General features: G+C 35.1%; 1 long non-coding RNA gene across 1 annotated transcript; it reads right to left on the bottom strand.

Annotated features, from left to right (window-relative positions):
- Positions 1-2,283: 2,283 nt before the first annotated feature.
- LOC132066692 (uncharacterized) lies at positions 2,284-4,722 on the bottom strand. The gene is made up of 3 exons (XR_009416913.1): positions 4,581-4,722; positions 4,290-4,395; positions 2,284-2,334 (listed from the first exon to the last, which is right to left on the bottom strand). It is a non-coding gene; the product is annotated as an uncharacterized LOC132066692 (long non-coding RNA).
- Between the last annotated feature and the right edge of the window lie 13,790 nt (positions 4,723-18,512).

The following is an 18,512-nucleotide window of genomic DNA, read 5'->3' as shown; positions in this document are numbered from 1 at the left end:
TACTCATTCCATGTCCTAAATACCATTTATAATCTATTTAAAGATCATAACATACCCATACCCATGGTTCATTCTAACTACTTTCTCAACAAGAAAGCACTATTCTTTCGCATTTATGACCCTTTTCATATTCTTCTATAATCCAGTGTTTTCAACCCTTCAATCTCAAACAAACATGAAAAGATCATAAAACTTACCTTAAAATGTTGTAGGAATAAACATGAGCGACAACACTTCTTCTATACCAAACCCTCAACTCACTTTCTCTTGGAATTTCTTATCTTAGATGACTTTAATTTGTTCCACAATCTTGATTCTTGTTGGTTTGATGAAGCTAACCATCAATGTTCCTTTAATTCTTGTGGATGAAGTGTATGGAATATTCTAGAGGTCTTGAGAGAGATGAAGAGGTGTGGAATATGAAATAAATGAAGTCGGGAACACTATTATATAATTAGAGCACATTGGCTCGTCGGGACTTCCCTCGGACACTTTCGTCGTTGGAAAAATTATCGGTGGGCGGTCATGGTTCACCACCAGGTAGCCACCAACTTCTGCTCGGGAGTTTCACGGACCCTTCCAGCGGTTCGTACAAAGTTTCACGGTCCGTGGTGTGGTCGGCAACTCACGTTTTCCCGAAGTCGTCTTCCGTCGTTTCGTTTAATCTCCAATCCTTTCGGGAACCTTCTTAACACTTGTTTAACACTTCATCATCAATTTAGCGGATGTTATAACTATTTCCCAGGCAAGCATCATTAAAACGTCGTTAACTCGATCTCAGTGATTAACACATCCGATACACAACTTACAACTCACTTTCTTTAACATCCTTCTTCTCCTACCTCTAATGTCTTTGGAAATCTTAATTAGGACCGTTAAAAACCGTTCTTTACTTATCAAAACATTGTATACATCATGCCCTCTATTAATCTATTCACTGTACTCTACGGGAAATTTTCGAGGGGTAACACCATCCAGTAGCCAAAGTATAGTTACATTCATTACAAAGTTAAAAGAGGTAACAAATAGTGCAAGAAGAGAGCAAGCTCGCTGCTTAGTGGTATTCGCTCTTTTTTTTTTCTTAAAGAAAGAGATCGAGGGTCTTCAATATGACCTCCTAGAGATGAAGAATGAAAAGAAGAAGTCACAAAGGAACTTAAAGAGAAACTTGATTCAATGCAAGTTCTGCAAGAAAAGACTACTTTCTTACTACAGAGATCAAGGATAAAAGAGGCGAGTCTTCTGAATAGCACCTCTAAACTAGCTGAAAAAGAATCGGAGTAGATAGATTGAGCTCTATGTATCAGCAATCCCAAAATCAACTGATGAATTTGACTTCAGAATCAAAGAACTTAAAGATAAAGTCCAGAAAAAAGAGAGAGAATGGGAGTTGAAATGTTTATCAGGAGATGGCCTGAATGTGCATAAATTTTTTTCTCCTTGAGAGAAATGAATCTAAAAAGAGCTTGAATCTATTCAAAAGGAGTACAGTGAGTTCAAGGCTTCTGGAGAGAAAGTGGATTTAGATGCCAAGCTGTGCGGGAAACAAGAAAAGAGGCTACACCAGTTTGAGGAACAACTTGGCACTCCCTTTAATGAAGTAAGTAAAAATAAGGTGATAATTGTTGGTCTAACTCAAGAACCAATGCCTTAGGAGAATGCTGGATGCTTAACTGGACAATGTAAAACCAGTTGAAGCAAGAGATTGAAGTTCAACTATCATATCCCACTTCTCTAATCCAATTGGCTAAAGTCTAGTTATCCAGAATGACATTAGGTTGGAAGGAAGGCACAAAAATCACTTTTCTAGAGAAAGGGAACTATCAACTTGGAGTAGCCTCGAGTGCTCTTGTTTTTTACATAGATGAAAAACCATATGATGTCTTTAAGAGGGATGGAAATGATCTATTCATCAATCAGTACATTAGGTTGTTTTAATTCTTTTTTGTCTCTTTAAAACAGGTGTGTTTTGTCAGTTCTTTAGAGGTTTTTTTGTTTTCAGGATCTGTAACTTTTGCAACTAACAAAATATTCTGAAAAAATTCCAACTAATGAAAGGAATTTCATATAGTACTGCAATAATTTCATCACAAAGAAAAAAAAATCAATCTACTAACCTGTTAAATGGCTCAAACTATTGATAACTTGAAGATCGGGGTGATGAAGGCTGACCAAACACTGCACTTGCAAGCCTTTCATATTTACTCTCTAGCTCATCCATGCGTTCACATTTATTCTCTAACTCATCCATGCGTCTTTTTAGAGATTATTTTCTTTTTCACTTGACGAGAGAAGGCTGGAGTTCTTCTTTTAACACAACTATGTGCTTTGCGACTGCAGAATAAATTTCCAACTTTAAGCAATCTACTCATTTTCTTCTTCAATATATACCAATTAAAAAAAGAAGATTCAGAATAAAACATATCCTTAGACAGCAGAAGCAAAATACATAACGGGTCTAAACCAGCAATTCAACAGTTGTTAGCAGCAACTAAAGCAGCAGCAGGGCAACAATTATCAGCAGCAACAAAGGTAAAAACAGTATTTGATCATATGTGTTTCAGATACGACCTTTAGACAACATCTAATATTGAGTTTCAGATGTCTCTTTGCGTGATATTTTCACAAGACATTGTACGGTAAATTAAAGGAGAATTCACCAACAGGTGGGGAAAAGAAGAAAGCAACAGGCAGTTAAAGTACATACCAATGTCATTTATGAAAAGCTAGTTAGTTCCAAAGATGAGTGCATGTTAAGGCTTTCAATTCATTAAATTGGAATTATAGAGAACATTAAGTGCTCAAACTATGTTTTACTCAGAAGAATTAAGTGTGGAAGGAAATATTTATTTTTGAGAAAAAACAGGTACATAAGGCATGGCTCTAAGTTGAATTTCTCATTAACTTGACAGCAAATGTAGAAGAGGAATATCATCGAACCCATAAACAGTTATCAAGGATCATTGTTCATGTAAAAGATCACACATACACTTTATTTTATCAATATTTTATCAAATCTTTATAAGTAAACATAGGATGGAAAAAATAAAAATAATTCTACCAAAAAAGCTTACACCAACTATAGACATTTTTAAGTTTGCTTTTTGTGTTCACCTAACATTTTCTTAATTAAGCTATCAAATGGTATTTTGGATTCATCTTGACTGTTGGATTGATATTGTCTTATTATTGTATCAACTTAAGTTTGTCGTGGCCTGAACAACAAGGAAAGAAATAGAGAAAAGTAGGAATGAGGAAACGTTAACTGATGCAGTTCACACCAACATATTTGTATCATATTATAAGGTAGAATTATACTCTTAAAGGAGGATGGAGATTTTGGAAGGAGAAGCGAGAACCACTTAAATGGAGGAATCGATTGTATTTCGTCCTTTGTTCCCCATAGCAATTGGGGATCAAAAAGCACCAAATTTGATGACTTATTATGGGAAAGAAGAAGTAAGAGCATGCTATTGGAGACGTTGCAACATATGTCGGGAAGGCCTCCGTTGATTGTGTACGAACAAAATACGAATCCAAAGGCAGGGTAAGAAAGGGTTTAGCTAATGGAGATATTAACTCTTCCAGGAACCAGTAACGCGTAGTCTTTTTAGCAAATGCTAGGACAAATTAAAACAAGGAAAAAGATGTTTTAAAAACCTTGGAGAGGCATCGCTCAACTGGACCTTAATCTGATGAAAATGATTCAAACCAGTAGGAAATTTATAGCATTCGTCTTGGTTCAAGAGGGGTACTCAATATTGACCCAAAATCACAAAAGGTATGTCTCAATATATTTGACAAACAGAGAAATCTGGAATAACTAAAAGAACTCAATTCCACAATCAATCTTTGGGAATGAAGAGAATGTTGTCCTCAGAAATTATCAAATTAACAAATTTATTCAATAATAATAATTAGATCCTCCTTCGATATTGAAGATCAAAGAGGATTTGTTTTACTTACAACCCATGTTTGCTAACAAGTTTTGACTTTAACAATATCAACTCTAATTGAAAAATCACAAAGTAAAGTCGAATATGCGTAATCACCTTGCTAAAAAAGAAAAAAAAAACATTACTAAGGCAGAAAAACAAGTAAAGGGAAAGTGGGAAAACAATACTGAAATGAAATTGATACAGTCATGCTTTCCTTTTTTGAGTTAAAGAACATAAGAAAGGGGAAATATACCCAACTGCAATAGAAAAGAGAAAAAAAAATCTAAGATATTCTAGCCCAAATACAAGAATGTAAACAACAGAAGCACTAAAAGAAAAAAAAAGGATTACCTGATCCTTTGCGGAGAGTTGGGCGTTGAGGGGTTTGAAGATCACCTTCACTATTTATCAAATATATGATTCAATTCCACTCCGACCTCCAGCCAGTAGAATTGTACTAAATGGAAAAAAAAATGAGAAAAGAGTTAGACAGGGCATAATTGACTCGAATCCAAACAAAGGGTGCAGATGAAAAAAAAAAAAGAAGGAAAAAGATACCTAGATGGAATCATAATTAATCCGGAATTGAGAAAAATTAGGCGTTCCACAAAGAAATTCATAGTTAAAACATTAGAAACTTACCTTGACGAGAACCAAACTCCAAGAAACCCAGAGAGACGCATGCTAAGTGTATCTCTGTTTGTTGATTTTTCTGTAACTGGAAATAGAAGAGACGCACGCTGAGTATATCTCTGTTTACGGAGGAAGTGGGGAAAGGGGGTGGGTGGAGAGACGTGGGTGTGAAAATAAAGAGGGAAACATATGCCACCTTTTTTTAATTTTATTATTATTAACGACTGGATATTAATGTTTCTAACGCCCGGATATTATTCCGTCGTGAATATTAAACTAAAAATTGACTTTTAACGACTAGAAAAAATTGTGTTGTTAAAAATACACATTTAACGACTGGATTCATGTCCCTTCTTTAAAAATTCGTCGTTAAAAGTCAATTTTCTTGTAGTGTTCATTATCAAAATCTAAAAAACTATGTCGATAATCATAAACACCTATGCGAACTTCACCTTTTAGAGGAATCTGCTCACGAAATTTGGTCCTAATTAGGTCAATTTGAGGTCTGTCATATGTGTATTTGCCCACCAGAGTCCATTTGCAATTGTTCCGTCATCACCCCGTAATAATTATCAGCATCAAAGATCGCCGCAGGTGTGCCGTTGTGGATTGTTTGTCTTGCCTTTACTAGATAGTTATTAAATAGGGATAAATTGTTTATGTGTTCCTTCAATTGCCCCTTTATAGCTGTTCTTTTTCGAATTGGGCAGCATACAAGTGGTCGCCTCTACTGTGGGGTCTTTTGGTTGATCAATACGCACCGGAATTCCGGCCATCGAAGTTGCCATATAAAGGAGCGTGGGTGAACGCGCTTGGATTTACTACCGTTGTGGTTCAACGGTTGTTTTTGTTGTGATCTCTGGTTAATCGTGGAAGGATCCTATCATCTCAACAAATCCGTGATAGTTTCCATTTCATCTTTGTTATCATGCTATATTTCATTTAATTGGTTTCTATTTCATATAGCATTACATAAATTGGGACTGAGGAAGTAATAGTTTACATGCTAGGATACACATGCTAACATATTGCAAAGAATTTCAAGGTACTATACATTATGGTTGTTTTTTCTGTTAACGTGTAAAATTTCAAAGGCAGAAAGGGAAAATAGTTTTGGAAGATGTAAATAATAGTTTCCTCCTTTTCTTTGCAGATTGGGCAAATGGTATCAACGTTAATTGCAATGTAATTAAGATAAGTTCTCATATTGTGAATATTTAATGGTAAAATTGCCAAAGGAAGAACAAGTTTTATTAGGAATTAATAGCTTCTAAATCTAATTGAACTTTTTATGCAAGCTCATGTAAGGATCGATTAGATTATACATAGATTTGGTGGTAAATATAGCATCATTAATTGATTGATCATGGGGTCGTGTCACTAGTATTATGATACAAAGGAGGATTGATACTCATAATAAACAAAATAGAAAAAAAATCATTTAAATTCTTCTGTAATAAACATTAAGAAATGTGTATACATTTAAATAAAACTAACGGTAAAGTAATTCTTTTATGTGGTTGCTGTTAGAAAAATAATAAAGGGCATCTGAAAAGGAAGTGTTCCTTATAACGAGTTATCCTTTATTTGGCTTGTAAAAGGGATTGGCCTCGCAAACATGCATGAGAAATGGACTGATCGACAAAAATGATGAATTTAATTGGCCCCCCTACCCACAAGATATACATGAGACTCGATCCAAGTTATGTTTTGAAAAAATTACTTTTGACATTTGGAGCCTACTAGAAATATGTTGAAATACTAGCTTAACAGAAAAAATACGCAATATCAAATTCATCATGTAATTGTCATGATTCCTAATATCGTTTTAGTCATTAGTGTATAATAACAACTATAAGCCATTAATAATTCTGCTGGGATTTCTTCAACAATTGATCATTGTTGTTTTTGCTTCTAATTTATATTAGAATAGCTTGTTCAATCTTCGAAAATACATTTTTACTGATGAAATATCCTAAAATACAATCTCCTTAATATACCTCAAGCTTTGAATACCGTCTTGGTAGTAGCTTAACCCTAAAAAATAGTTGTCAAAATAAAAAGAATTGTCAAGTTTTGAAAACTTTATTTTTCCTCTTTGCGAGAATGTACTAAGTAGATGATGACCAAGCTTTTAAGAAGTAATACTCAAGCGCTTTTAAATAATAGCAACTTTATTTTCAACATTTTATACGCAAAAGCACTATTTGAAAAAGGTACGAGTAAATACAAACTTTTTACTATATTATGGAAGTAAGCACTTCTGAAATGATCGGCTGAAAAAAAAGGCAGAATATCTAAAGAATCTTTTATATCTGACGTGTTTTATTTAGATCCTTCTAAATTACCAGTAGTCTTAATTATTGTATAGGGTAAAAACTGGTACTACACATGGCAGGGTACGACGTTGACATGTGATAGGCAAAATTGATTACAGATGCGATTCAGCTGAGGACTCAGAGGAAGCCGCTCCATACACGACCGAAGAAAAGGTTCCGAAGCAATTGTCATGGAGCAGTTACAAGCGTTAGACGTTACATATCTGGTCCGGATAAGCAGCCACACGTTATGCATTTGTAATTAAGGAGAATTTATTGACCATTATGACACATTATGAGGGAGCAATTCACGGCCTTTGGCTACCTATCTGATAGAGCCCAACATCTGTGTTAGGGCATCTAATTCTAACTTAACAATGTACACTTTACGCATTCTAGAAAAATATAATCTAATTTACTTGCTTTTGTTGCAATTTTGTCCTTCCAAACAGGTCCTTAATGAAAAGCAAGAATACGGGTGATGACATTGTACGCCTTGTTGATCATTTAGTTGGACATTGTGAACAAAGTTAAATGATTTGGTGGTGGTGTGGCTGCACAATTGTAGTAAGGTGTGGTAGTTGAGGCATCCATGGAGCTATTAATGATAGAGTTGGAGGGAACAAAGTGAAGATTAACTAGAAGTAGTAGAAATAGAAATTCATAAGCTATTTACTGTTTGGCTGCTAATATCAGCATCACTTAATCCAAAAAGTGTTTATAAATTAGCAGCTTATTAGCTTGGCCAAACTCCCCCTTAAATCGAAACTTGTGGCCTTGCAATAGCCATGTTTTCTCTCCTCTGTGTGGAATATGAACGGCTTAGATTATGTAGCTTGTTTGATGTGGAATAAGACACGGGTTGGTTAATTAATTGAGTTTGATTTTGGTTGAGTTAAATGAATTGAATGAGTTAAATAAATTTATTATTAAAAAAATAAAATTTATGTGACACCGCATGCCAACTAGGAGAGAGGGGGGGTTTTGTGTGTTTAGTATATTATGAGGAAAATAGTGATGGTTGGGTGATATTCTATTACTAAAAGAATTTTAGGGAATTTACTCTTACATTTACTCGATTTCATTCCTTTTCATTTGTCATTTACATTATTCATTGCAAATCAATCCACGTGTCATTTAAACCACTAAACAAATGTAACCGCACCTTTTGTGGGTAAACAATCATCCCCTTAAACCTGGCTATTTGATAGAATTTACCCTCCACACGACCTCATCCTAAGAGAGTGAGATACACTCGCCTGCCACGTGGATTTTTTGTTCGTGTAATATTTCTCAATTTTTTTTTAAAACTTTTTAAGGTCTATTAATTTTTAGATTTTCTTTTTTCGGGTCAAATTAGTAAAATACTTTTCTAGAACTACCCATATTTTAGCCAAAAAGAATTTATTTGATTAAAAATAATGAAATTTTAGCCAATATTAATTTCTTTTTACTGATTCTGCCCAAATAGAAGTCATTGAGTAGAAAGTCTAAACAAGAAACACAGAAAAAGTATACACTTGATACTCCATTATTTTACAAAATTAAATTTATTAGGTTAAAATTATGGAGTTCGAGCCAAGTGTTTTAAACTTCCAATTTTTCTTGCAAAAAAATAATAAAAATCAAAAGAAATACACAGTCGAAAAAATTAGTTGGAATATGTGGTCATTGCATTTAAAGAAAAAATTTTAAAAATGCAAAGTAGGGGTAAAATTTGCATTATATGTTAAGCTGAAACAAGAAAATAAAAAAACACAATTGGAATAAATAAGCTATTGTATATGACTATGTGGCGATTAACGGTTCCAAAATAGCTTAATTTTTTTTCACCTCCACACGTCTAAAAGAGAGTGTAGCCACATTCTCTTTGCCACGTCAGTGTCTAGGGAGATAAAGACTATCAAATACCAAGTTCAGGGGGTAATTAAGACTACTCATAGTTTAGGAGCACGACAAGGGTAAGGGGTCTTTATATTTTGCTAAAATATAATGTCATTGTTCGAGAGTACTTTTTCTGAAACTTCCTTTGAAGGAAAAATATTTTTATTTCTGAAGAAATAAGTTAATTTTGGTGTTTAGCTACACAAGCCTTAATAAAATTGTTATCCGTAGGCATTGATGAGTTCTAATCTGTTCCACCTTATTTTTGAGTGAAATTAAACAATTAAATTTCCAGTCAAAAAACTTTTTGAAGGAGATGAACGAAAGAAGCAGTGATGAGTCGTTTTAATTAATTTGTTGCCATCTTGTTTATTAATGACATTAGGCAAGTTCTAACAAGTTAATTTAATTTACTTTGTTTTTAGGCACGTATGTAATTTGGGAATGGATTCTTGTAATAGATTTACCCAATATATCACACTAGATTTTTTCTATAAATGCTAACATGGTCACCAGCTATATAAGTCAAATGTGTAATTAACCAGCGTCATGTGAATGAAAATTTAAAGTTCTTATATTCCATCTTCATTTTTCCTTTTCTTTTTGGCATAATACATAAACAGACCTTCAAACTTGGCCTTAGCTGGCAAGTATGATCTCCAACTCTGGGTGTGTATAGGTAGGTATCTTAGCTTGTATAAAGTTGACACGTAAACACAAAGGCTGATGTGGCGCTAGCGTGGCACATAATTTTGTAGGTGCCATGTCCGTGCCACGTCAACATTTGTGTTTATGTGTCCAACTTTGTACAAGTTGAGGTGCCTACTTGTGCACACCCAAAGTTGGAGGGCATAATTGTCAGGTGAGGCCAAGTTTGAGGGTATATTTATGTATTAGCTACACAAGCCTTAATGAAATTGTTATCCGTAGGCATTGAGGAGTTCTAATCTGTTCTATCTTATTTTTGAATGAAACTAAACAATTAATTTTAAAGTCGTAACACTTTTTTCGAACCAGATGAATGAAAGAAGCAGTGATGAGTTGTACTAATTAATATGTTTCCATCTTGTTTATTAATGACAATAGACAAGTTCTAATAAGTCACTTTAATTTACTTTGTTTTTGGGCGCGTATGTAATTTGGGAATGGATTCTTCTAATAGATTTACCTAATATATCACATTAGATTTTTTCTATAAATGCTAGCATGGTCACCAACTATATAAGTCAAACGTGTAATTAACCGACATCATGTGAACAAAAATTTAAAGTTCTTATATTCAATCTTCATTTTTCCTTTTCTTTTTGGCAAAATACATAAATAGACCGTTAAATTTGGCCTCAGCTGGCAAGTATTGCTTCCAACTCTGGGTGTGTACAAGTAGGCACCTCAAGTTGTATAAATTTGAACATGTAAACACAAAGGCTGATGTGGCACATAAATTTTGGAGGTGCCACATCAGTGCCACATCCACTTTTGTGTTTATATGTCCAACTTTATACAAGTTGAGGTACCTACTTGTGCACACCGAAAGTTGGAGGGCATAATTGCCAGCTGAAGCCATGTTTGAGGGTATGTTTATGTATTAGCTACACAAGCCTTAATGAAATTGTTATCCGTAGGCATTGATGAATTCTAATTTGTTCCACCTTATTTTTGTATGAAACTAAACAATTAAATTTCAAGTCATAAAACTTTTCGAAGCAGATAGAAGCAGTGATGAGTTATACTAATTGATTTGTTGCCATCTTGTTTATTAATGATGTTAAACAAGTTCTAATAAGTTACTTTAATTTACTTTGTTTTTGGGGACGTATATAATTTGGGAATGGGTTCTTGTAATAGATTTACCTAATATATCACAGTAGATTTTTTCTGTAAATGCTAACATGGTCACCAACTATATAAGTCAAATGTGTAATTATATAACCAGCGTCATGTGAAAAAAAATAATTAAAGTTCTTAGATTCAATCTTCATTTTTCCTTTTCTTTTGGGCATAATACATAAATAGACCCTCAAACTTGACCTCAAGTGGATAGTACGGCCTCCAACTCAGGGTGTGCACAAGTAGGCACCTCAACTTGTATAAAGTTGATCACGTAAGCATAATGGCTGATGTGGCACTGACGTTGCACATAAATTTTTGAGGTGCCAAGTCCGTGCCATGTCAGTGCCACGTCAACATTTGTGTTTACGTGTCCAACTTTATACAAGTTGAGGTGCCTACTTGTGCACACCCAAAGTTGAAGGACGTAATTGCCAGCTGAGGCCAAGTTTGAGGATATATTTATGTATTAGCTACACAAGCCTTAATGAAATTGTTATCCGTAGGCATTGATGAGTTCTAATCTGTTCCACCTTAATTTTGACTGAAATTAAACAATTAAATTTCAAGTCATAAAACTTTTCGAAGCAGATGAACGAAAGAAGCAGTGATGAGTTGTACTAATTAATTTGTTGCCATCTTGTTTATTAATGACACTAGACAAGTTCTAATAAGTTACTTTAATTGACTTTGTTCTTGGGCACGTATGTAATTTGGGAATGGATTCTTGTAATAGATTTACCTAATAATCACACTAGATTTTTTCTATAAATGCTAACATGGTCATCAACTATATCAGATTTTTTCTATAAATGCTAATGGTCATCAACTATATCAGTCAAATGTGTAATTAACCAGCGTCATGTGAACAAAAATTTAAAGTTCTTATATTCAATATTCATTTTTTCATAAACAAGCCCTTAAACTTGGTCTCAGCTGGCAAGTATGCAGTCCAACTTTGGGTTCGCACAAGTAGGCACCTCAGTTTGTATAGATTTGAATACGTAAACACAAAGGCTGATATGGCACTGACGTGGCACATAAATTTTTGAGGTGCCACATCAGTGCAACGTCAACATTTGTGTTTAAGTGTCCAACTTTATACAAGTTGAGGTACCTAGTTATGCACACAAAAAGCCAAGTTTGAGGGTATGTTTATGTATTAGCTACACAAGCCTTAATGAAATTATTATCCGTAGGCATGATGAGTTCTAATCTGTTCCACCTTATTTTTGAATGAAATTAAACAATTTAATTTCAAGTCATAAAACTTTTCGAAGGAGATGAACGAAAGAAGGCAAGTTTCTACATCTTAGGCTAAAGAGGCTGCTACCAAAAATCCTAACCAGAAAACAAAAATCAACCAACCGAGAAAAAATGTGAAACAAGTTTTTATAGCTACCAAGGATGGTAATTCTGCTAAGGAAGTTAGGGAGGAGATCAACAAAGTTCAAGGCAATATTATCAGTTCTGATAATAATCTCTCGGACAACTTTCCGAATGACATTACCAAAGATGCTCTGAGTGAGACAACCTGCAGGGATATGGAAGATTCTACTTCCAATAGAATAGTAGCTGAAGGTTTGAAGCAGACGAAAGAAGTTAATGTGGCCCCTAGTGATGCAACAAACTCTTCTCACATCATTGTGGAAGACTCCGAACACTCCCGAAATGGCACAGATGATGACAGTTTTAAAGAGGTAGTGTCAAAAAGGGGTATTTGCAGGGAAATTCAACAAGGAGACAACTTAAAGAGAAGGGGGGGGGGGGGGTACCATCACCATCAATTTAGGCAATGCATTTGAAGCTCTACAACCTGAAATTCCTATTGATCCTGGTGAGCCCCCTGACGATGAAAAAAATAACCTTGAGACTGAGCATAATGAGTTTGAAGAAGATGCTACTGATATGATCTCTGAATGTTCCAACTCATAGGATGAATATATTGATGCAAAATCTGATGATGAAAAGGCCAGAAGAACTATGTTTAATTTCAATGATCAACAGAAAGAAGATTATTTATCATCTATGGCTGGTAATTTCTCTCCTAGAGGGTCTAAGAGTCAAGAAACCTTGAAAGGGAATTTCTCCCCTATCAAAACCAGAGCCCGACGGCTTTTTAAACCCCAACCCCCTATTGTTTCTAATGATTAGTATTCTATTATGGAACATAAGGGGAGTAAGGACTATGGGTGCTCTTGAGAGGCTAAAGACTATCAAAGCTAATTATAAACTTTCTATTATTATATTGCTAGAACCTGTTTTACAGGATCCTCCTCAAATTGGTCTTGCGGACAGTATCAAAATACAACTGGGTATGGATCATTTCCACTGCAACATGAATAATAAGATATGGATCTTGTGGAGTAATAGTTATGATATTGTGATTATTGATGACTGTGATCAAATTGTTTTTGCTAGCGTTAGAGGTCTCAATAATAATGATCTAGCTTTTTTATCTGCTGTCTATACTAAGTGCGATAATAATCTCAGACAAGAATTATGGGAATCTATTGAAAGTTTCTCTTCAGATTTAAATGCTCCATGGACTGTTTTAGGGGATTTTAACGTGATTGTCGTTGCTGATGAAAAAAAAGGGGGCAGACCCTTCAATATTTCAGGGAGCTTTGATTTTCTTAATTATATGGAGGATTCTGGTCTTCAAGATGAAATCTTTCTGGGATCACCCTATACTTGGTGTGATAACAGAGGGCAGAATGCCATTTGGAAGAGACTAGACAGAGTCCTTATCAATGCAGAGTGGTCTTCTTCCTTTGATTTTACTACAGTTAATCATCTTCCAAGCCTTTGGTTCTGATCATGCTCCTCTGTTGTTAAACTGTCAAAAAGAAGATGGCAATCCTATTAAGTTCTTCAAATTTCTCAACCTTTGGGTTGATCATTCGGATTTCCTTAATGTTGTCCAACAGGCTTGGGAGGAGAACATTTATGGAAAACCACTATGGATCCTTCATCAGAAATTGAAAAGAACTTCCAAGGTGTTGAGTGTTTGGTCAAGGGCTACTTTTGGAGACATCTATGAGGAAGTGACCAAGATGGAGAGCAAAATTGCAGATCTAGAAACAACCTTTTGGTTGATAGTTCACCTGAAAACAGAACTCTACTCAATCATGCCAATCTTTGAATACATAATTGCTCTTAAAAGAAGGGATTCTTTGCTAAGACAAAAGGCTAGAATCAAGTGGCTAGCTGAGGGTGATGTTAACTCTACTTTCTTCCACAACACTATCAAGGGAAGAAGAAGGAGACTTAGCATCCACCAGATTAAAAATAGAAATGGTGATTGGCTTTTTGATATACAGGACATTGCTAATGCAGGCATTCAACATTTCCAAGATCTATTCAGTTTTTCAGAAGGAGACCCAGATCATCCTATCCTGGATCTCCTTTCTCCCATAGTTACTGATCAAGATAACATTGAGCTCAACTCCATACCTACTATCCAACAGATAAAGGAAGCAGTTATGTCCATTGATCCCGACGCCTCTCCGAGTCCGATGGATCGAATGGAAAGTTTTTCCAAGCTACTTGGGAGATCATTTCTAATGACCTGGTGAATGCTATTCAAAGCTTCTTTAGTGGTGGTTTTTTGGCTAAATTCTATTCTCACACTTGCCTTGTCATGATTCCAAAGGTTGAGCACCCTCAATAGTTCTCAGATCTTAGACCTATCAGTCTTTGCAATGTGACTAGCAAAATCATATCCAAGATTATTAACTCCAAAATGGGTCCTCTTCTTCCTAAATTCATTTTCCCCAACCAAAGTGGCTTCATCAAAGGTAGAATGATCTCAGAAAACATCCTTCTGGCTCAAGAGATCCTTAATGATATGGGAAAGCCCAATAAGGGAGGCAATATGGTTATCAAATTAGATATGGCCAAGGCTTATGATAAAGTCTCATGGCCTTATCGTTGTACTGTCATGAAAAGATTGGGCTTCAATGATCAATGGGTTAACCTGATTCTTAGATTTATTTCTAATAACTGGTATTCCTTAGTGCTCAATAGAGGGAGGTTTGGTTTCTTTAAATCTGAAAATGGTCTCAGACAGGGAGATCCCATTTCCCTTTCTCTTTTTGTTATAAGTCTTTGAACCTCTTTCTTTATTACTTAACAAATTTCATGATGACCCCAACTTTAGAAATTTTTACATGAATAAAAGAGGGCCAAATATTAATCACCTTTGTTTTGCAGATGATGTTACCCTGTTCACCAGTGGAAACAGAAAATCCTTGAAAAGGATTATGAGAACTCTGGGATCTTATGAAGTTGTTTCTGGACAACAAATTAACAAACATAAAAGTACTATTATTCTTCATTCCAAGGCTAGTTCAAGAAGAGTTGACAGGGTATCCAGTATTACTGGAATGAAGAAGGAATCCTTACCTTTTAAATATCTTGGTTTTCCTCTGTACACTGGTAGGAAAAAGATCTCTTACTACTCTGAAATGATCCATAAGATCCTTACCAGAATTAGGGGGTGGAATTACAAGTTTCTTTTCCCAGGAGGCAAAATCACTCTTATCAAGCATGTTCTCCAAGCAATGCCGTCTCATCTTCTGGTTGTCTTGCAACCTCCTAAAGGTGTTTTTGAGATAATTGAACTGGAGCTAAATAGGTTCTTTTGGAGTGGTACCGATGGTGCCAAAAGATATCCTTTGGTCTTCTTGGGATAATATGGCTTTCCTTTTTCTTTGAAGGGGGCACTAATTTCAGGAGCTTGAGAGATGTTAGTAAGGCCTTCACTACTAAACAATGGTAGAGATATAGAACAGTGGAATCTCTGTGGTCCATATTCCTGAATGCCAAATATAGCTACAACTCTCACCCTGTGAAAGTTAAATAGAGGGCTGGCCAATCTCACAACAGGGAAGCTATGTGTACAATTAAAGATAAAGTGGAGGATAACTTGCATTGGTCAGTTGGCAAGGGTTTGATCTCTTTCTGGTTTGATAACTAGACCACTTTGGGTCCTTTATATAAACTTATTCTCCCTGATTTCAGCCCCAAAAAGATATGTCTAAAGGACATTCTCATTGATAGTGTTTGGTAGTGGGACCTCTGTCCAGGTGCTCATGATCAAATCAAGGTCTTTATTCAGAATATGGCCATTAGTATCCAAGATTTTAATAACAAACCTCTTTGGAAATTGTCCAGTAATGGTTTCTTCTCAGTGGGGAGTGCTTGGAACCTATTGAGACATTCTAGATTTGAGAATTCTTTTATCAATAAGGTTTGGCATAAAGCCTTACCTTTCAAGATGTCCTTTGTTTCTTGGAGAATCCTTCTCAGGAAGATTTCAACAGATGACAACATCCAAAAATTTGGCATCAGGAGCAATCTTAAATGCCGTTGTTGCAGAATCCCTGTACCTGAAACCACTCAACACTTATTTGTTAATGGCACTTTAGCCCTTGCAGCTTAGAAACACTTCGGGGCATTATTTGGTATTTCATGTATTTTCAAAACCTTACAGGAAGCTTTTAACTCTTGGTGGTCTGTTGTTCCCCGTAATCCTATCTCGGCTCTTCTAATTAGGATTTGTCCTATTGTCTTGATTTGGGAACTTTGGAAAACCAGATGTAGTAGTAGATTTGGAAAGAAAAAACCTTTCCTTCCCAAATTACTTCATCAGATAGGTCAAACCATTCTTATTAGATTACAGTTCTTAAATTTCAAATATAATTTATATTGGGAAGAATTAATCCAACTTCTAGACAAGAAGATAGTGTTTAAGTTTTGCAGGATTGTTTACTGGAACAAACCAGCCTCCAACTTCTTCAAGCTAAACAGTGATGGGAGCCTGAGAAATGAACCATGTGGGGGAGGAGGAGTCATCAGAGATGCACAAGGGAAAATGATAATGGCTTACTCCATTCACTTTAATAATGGAGCTAGCAACAGTCTTTGAAGCAAAGGGTCTTTTATTTGGAATTTAATGGTGCAATCAGCACAACATCACCAACATTGAGCTAGAAACAGATTTCATCCTTCTATTTTCTTGGGTTAATTCAAGATCCCTTGGCAGATTGAGGGAACCATTAGGGACATTAGAAGGCAACTGGAGGGTGCAAGATGGTCTATCCAACACTGCTATCGTGAAGCTAATAAGGTATCAGACTTGTTAACTGCAATGAGCCACAACCATCGAGGCATCAAAATATTTTCCTATTTTGAAGATCTTCCTACTCAAATTAGAGGTCATATCAACTTGGATAAGTGTGGAACTCTTAATTTCAGGATTAGGAACAAAAAAATTCAAAGATATCACTTTTAATGATGTGGTATCTGATGTATAGTCTAACCTCAACCTTTTAGGCACTTAACCGGGAACACGAGAGTCACTCTCTCATCATCTCTATAGTGACCTATGGTCCTAATTTTTATGAATCTTTTAACTTTAGACCTTGGAGAACAAGGATAGAAGCAATGGACATGTCCAGAGCTTTAGAAACTTATACTAAGGTTAGGCACTTCATACCTCGAGTGCAGGTATTCTCCTTTGGGTTATTAATATACAAGGTAGAATTGAAGCCTAACCCCCCACCATGAAGGTGGCTTTAAATAAAAATAAAAAAAAGAAGAAGCAGTGATGAGTTGTACTAATTACTCTGTTTCCATCTTGTTTATTAATGACATTAGACAAGTTCTAATAAGTTACTCTAATTTACTTTGTTTTTGGGCACGTATGTAAGTTGGGAATGGATTCTTATAATAGATTTACCTAATATATCACACTAGATATTTTCTATAAATGTTAACATGGTCACCAACTATATAAGTCAAATGTGTAATTAACCAGCGTCATGTGAACAAAAACTTAATGTTCTTATATTCAAATTTGTAGACTGGGCAAAGCCATATTTAGGGGACAAAAGGAAGTTGTTTCGAATAATTGACACCAATTTAGAAGGCCAGTATCCACAGAAAGGAGCATATACATCTGCTAACCTTTCTTGGCAGTGTCTAAGCTGATGAGCTCAAACTCCGGCCTAAGTCATTGGCAGTGTTTACATTACAAGCCTTTCAAAACTCTCCTTACGGAAGATGACTCAGAGCGAATATACATCTTTCACATATATCTACCAAATTTTGTTTTATATGTTTTAATGCATTGGCATTCCAAGAATAGAATTCTTTTGTCCAATTTGTCGAATGCTGAATGCCTGAATTGCTTACTGTGTAACCTATCCATACACTGAGTTAGCTCTCACTGTTATGGATGATAAATGATAATCTACTTAGTTTTCCCTTAAGCTACTTGATCAAGTTAACAAATCTGGGATATATAATTTTAGCATAAATCATAATAAGGTCTTCACATTGAATATAACTAATAGCCAATAAATATATATTTTTTGTATATTATGTTTTATACATAATGGTTCGCCTTCCCCCCCCCCCCCCCCCCGCCCCCCAAATGTGTAACTTTCCCTTTCTTTTTCTTTATGTGTGTTTAAAACCTAATGCCACTTTCTAATATTTAGTAAATCTCATTCCAATATATCACATAACATATATGTTTAAAACCACAAGATTCAAGGGCATTTGGCTACAACATAAATATCTTTAATTTAGGATTAGAAGATTAATTGTTTTTTCTCTATTTTCTTAAATTTTGTACCTAGTCAAACTTTAACACATAATATATCAATGTGAAAACTACAATAATGAGTAATGTTCGAATTATCAACTTATTCCAAGTGTTCTATTCAACTCATGTCTCAGTTTCCTTAGTCGATCATATACTTTTACCATCCCAATTTATGTGGAGGAGTACATCGGATGAATGTCAAAATACTATCTTGACTACAAATTTGAGTATAGAGTTTACAATTTCTTAAAAATAAAATTTACGTATTTGAAAACTACTACAAGTCCTCATAGCTAA

This window comes from Lycium ferocissimum, chromosome 8 (genome assembly GCF_029784015.1).
Source record: "Lycium ferocissimum isolate CSIRO_LF1 chromosome 8, AGI_CSIRO_Lferr_CH_V1, whole genome shotgun sequence".
Classification (NCBI taxonomy): Eukaryota; Viridiplantae; Streptophyta; class Magnoliopsida; order Solanales; family Solanaceae; genus Lycium; species Lycium ferocissimum.
This window is presented reverse-complemented; position numbering and strand designations above follow the sequence as displayed.